The following is a 4547-nucleotide window of genomic DNA, read 5'->3' on the forward strand; positions in this document are numbered from 1 at the left end:
CACCACTTTAATTTAAGATGATACATCAATCAAAAGGTCTTTAGAGGGTTGTAATGAGGCTTGGTTGGGGGGTGTGGTCACAAGCTGAAAGAAAGGGTTAGAATCGAGATTGAATTAAAAAGTTGCCTAACTAGAAAAAGAGTTAATCTTTACATTGCGTACAACAGAGCTTCTCTCAGAATATGAAATTACAGATATGCATACATAGTGTTTTTTTTTTAAGAACAAGTCAAATAATATAGACTAAATATCAAGAACAAAACATAGCGAGGCTATCATTCAACTCAAATCTCGACAAAAATAGGGATTAATTTAGGGGATTTAAACAATAATGGGTTAAAGGTTAATATTAAGGGTAATACAAGAAATGGTTTGTTAGGCTCAAGGGGGTTTACTAGGGGTTAATTGTGGAGGTAGGCTTTTCATGGCATGAGTGGGTTAATCCTAAGTGCCTTAATCATTTTGATATATCAAATCAAATGGTGTGGTCTCGACATGCATAATCAAGCAAGTTCTAGAATAACAGTTCAATACTGACGCATTCAAAGCAATAATAAAAGTGAGCATGAAAGGATGAATAGATGCTCAAAAGGCTCAAAAATCTTAAAAAAATTATGGCTTTTTGATTTTTAGACTTGTGAATTCCAATTCAAAGTAATACCTAGACTTGGGGAAACAGCCTAAGATTTTGAATTCTTAAAAATCAATTCATCATGCTTGATTCTCTATTGTCTTAAAGTTTAAATAATCGATGCATAAATGCCTATGTTTTAATTCAAGATATATCAATCAAAATCATAAATCAATTAAAATTTCTCCTAAATATGATATGAGAGTTTTTCAAAAGAACAAGATGATTATTCAGGGATTTTTCTGATAATGAAATAAATACCCCCCCACACTTAAGATGTACATTTCCCTCAATGTACAAAAATAGATGTTAGAGTATAAAAATAAGATAGGGAGAGAAGTGAAACTTCCTGTATGATGAATTCCTCGAACTAGAGTTTTGGAGAGTGATCGGTTCGAGAGTGGAGGAGGATACTCCAATGGTCGTAAGGGTTCGTTAGGCCATAAGTCATGCGGCAAAAGAATATTATATCTAGTGGTAGCTATGGTTGTGGTCGAGCAGGACATGGCAGTCCTGGAGAACCTTTCCCGGTGGAGTTTTAGTTCCTATGTGAGGATAAGCTTAAGAGCCCTATATAACTGTGATAAAATCAGGAACTTTTTAGGGGATAGTAGGAAGAATAAGTACTCGAAACGAAATAACAGAAATTTAAACTAAAATTTTAAATCTGCTAAAAAATAGAAAAATAAAAATTAAAAAGTAGTTTGAATAAAAATTAAAAACATAAAATAATAAAATAAATATTTCTAAAAATCTTCATCATTGGATGGTTCACGATGAGATGTGGACCCGCAGAAGATGACGTTCCCTTCCTCTTCGTCGAGGCTAGTACGACGATTTTCTTTCCTCTTGAAGATGACATTGAAGGCACTAGGGGAGAGAGATTGAGCTTTAAAACCGAAGTTGGAGGTTGCGCACAGGCGTGGCAGGGGGTACAGCCGTGTGGAAGGAAAATCAGGGGAAAAGAGATGGGGAAGTGAGGATTAATGCAGGGGAAGTGGATTTTAGGATGGTTTGGGGGTTGGGGTTTGGGGAAATGAGAATCTGGGAAATGGTGGCCGGAATAGAGATTAGGGAGTGGAGAAGGTTAGACTTCGGCTAGGGTTTTGAAAGGGGAAGAAGATGAACAGTGGTTTGCTTATATAGGGGAGGGCCACACAGCCTAGGGCCATGCCCGTGTACTCTGAGGGTGAGCCCGTGTTTTTCGAATTTTGCAATTTAGGTCATGCCCGACTACTATCCCACGCCCGTGTGTCTTGGGCGTGTGTGGCATACACAGTTGTATCGCATGGCCATGTTTTTTCCCCTGCTTGGCCACAGCCTTAGGCATGCCCGTGTTCCTGGCCGTGTATGCTGAAAAACTTTGCAATTCAAAGATAAAGTTAATGATTTAACTTGTTAGAATTTAAAAATAAAGAAATCAAAATATGTTAGTGCTCAGGTTGCCTCCCGAGAAGTGCTTATTTATAGTCTAAGCTTGACTTACCTCTCTAGTGAATGGTCAGGGTGGTTTGAGGAGTTTATACTCCTCATTCTTGTTATCAACCTCATCAAAATATGGTTTTAATTGGGAGTTGTTTACCTTAAAAGTGTCGAACTTTGGGTAACTCACCTCCATCGTACCGAATGGAAAAATACTGAGTACCGTAAAAGGGATTTCTTCATTCAGTGTGGTAGTGACAATGTGGGGATCTGCAGCATCTAGTAAGACTTTATCACCAACCTTAAGTTGATTAGGAGAGGTATCGGGCTTGTTTTGGCGTAGTTTCGGTTTATCATGTGTTCTCGGTTTGTGTGCTCGCATTCGTCTAGCTCCTCTATCCGTAGCCTTTGTTCTTCATGAATGTGTTATCTATCATCCTTGGAACATGGCTTGTGAACTTCTTTTAATCTTAATTTCTGCAAAGTCATATTGCTAGTTTTAGTAGATTGGTGTGGACTATTACCTTCAATGTTCGATGTGATGCCAGAATTACGAGCTTGAAAGGTGATTGTTTCGTCTCCCACACGAAGTGTAAGCTCACTTGTGCCAACATCAATAATTGTTTTAGCAGCTGCTAAAAAGGGCTTTCCTAAAATCAAAGGGGTGTTATTATCCTCCTCTATGTCTAGAACAACGAAATTAACAGGAAATAGGAACTTATCTACTTTCACAAGTACATTTACACTAATACCCCTAGGGAATCTTACAGTTTTATCTGCCAATTTAATGCTTATCCTAGTTTGTTTAGGTTTCCCAAGACCTAGTTTCTTAAACATTTTGTAAGGCATTATGTTAATACTAGCCCCTAAATCAACTAATGTATGACTTATATATAAACTACAAATTAAACAAGGAATTGTAAAACTCCCTGGATCTTTCAATTTGTGGGGTAGCTTATTCTGTAGAATAGCTGAGCAGACTGCATTTAGCTCCACATGCGACGCTTCGTCCAACTTCCGCGTATTTACTAAAAGCTCTTTTAAAAATTTCATTGCATTTGGCATTTGCGACAAAGCTGCAATAAACGGTAAGTTAATATGTAATTTTTTCAAAAGTTTAAGGAATTTACCGAATTGTTCATTTGAGCGTTCTTTCCTTGTCGAGTTAGGGTATGGCACACGAGGTTTATATTCAACAGTCACTGGGTTGTTTTTAATTTGATCTACCTTATCTCTCCTTTTGCTTACCACTGTTTCTTGCCTTGGTTCTATTTCAGGCTCCACGACTCCTTCGTCATCTTGAGTATTAATTGCATTGAGTTGTTCCCTTGGGTTAGGTTCGGTATTACTTGGCAAACTACCTTGTGGTTGTTCGGAGATCAGTTTGGAAAGCTGGCCTATCTGAGTTTCAAGTCCTTGGATCGATGCTTGTTGATTTTTATGTGCTGCCTTAGTATTTTGGAAACGGGTTTCTGACATTGATATGAATTTTGAGAGCATCTCCTCAAGGTTCGGTTTCTTCTCTTGCTGATAAGGTGGTTGTTGAAAAGCCGAAAAATGTTGTGGTCTTTGATTTCCTGGACTGCCCCATGAAAAATTTGGGTGGTTCCTCCAACCTACATTATAAGTATTACTATATGGGTTATTTTAAGATCTGAAGTTATTGTTACCCATATAGTTGACTTGTTCCTCTTCGGTTGTGGGATTGAATGATTGATATTCTGTATGCACACCTCATCCACTTGAGTCACACCTCATTACTGGATGTACCTGCGTAGAACTAAGAAAACCATCAATCTTTTTATTGAGAAGTTCTACCTGTTTTGACAGCATAGTAACTGAGTCGACGTTAAAAACGCCGGCTGTTTTCGTTGGCTTAGTCCCCATGACTTGCCACTCATAGTTATTTAGTGACATCTCCTCTATAAACACATAGGCATCTTCTGGTGTTTTATTGTTGATGGTTCCGCCAACAGCTGCGTCAACCATTTACTGAGTCGAGGGATTTAGACCATTGTGAAATGTTTGTACTTGCAGCCAAAACGGTAACCCATGTTGAGGGAACCTTCTCAGTAAGTCCTAGTATCTTTCTCATGCATCGTAAAGTGTTTCTAAATCCATCTACACAAAATAAGAGATATCATTACGTAATTTAGCCGTTTTAGCCGGCGGAAAATATTTTAGTAAAAATTTGTCAGTCATTTATTCCCAAGTAATAATTGACCCTCGTGGTAACGAGTTCAACCACTGTTTAGCATTGTTCCTCAATGAAAAAGGGAATAATCGAAGACGAATGGCATGATCAGAGATTCCATTGATTTTGAATGTATCTCAAAATTCCAGGAAATTTGCTAAGTGAGCATTGGGATCTTCATCCTGCAAACCATCAAACTGAACAAACTGCTGTATCATCTAAATAGTGTTAGGTCTTAATTCAAAAGTATTTGCAGCTACAGCAGGTCTAACTATACTAGATTCAGTTCCTATTAAAGAG

General features: G+C 37.9%; 1 non-coding gene across 1 annotated transcript; it reads left to right on the forward strand.

The window, feature by feature from the left end:
* The first annotated feature begins 4100 nt into the window (after positions 1-4100).
* LOC128285872 (small nucleolar RNA R71) lies at positions 4101-4207 on the forward strand. The gene has a single exon (XR_008276419.1). It is a non-coding gene; the product is annotated as a small nucleolar RNA R71 (small nucleolar RNA).
* Positions 4208-4547: the final 340 nt, after the last annotated feature.

Source organism: Gossypium arboreum, chromosome 12, assembly GCF_025698485.1.
Source record: "Gossypium arboreum isolate Shixiya-1 chromosome 12, ASM2569848v2, whole genome shotgun sequence".
In the NCBI taxonomy this organism is placed as follows: domain Eukaryota; kingdom Viridiplantae; phylum Streptophyta; class Magnoliopsida; order Malvales; family Malvaceae; genus Gossypium; species Gossypium arboreum.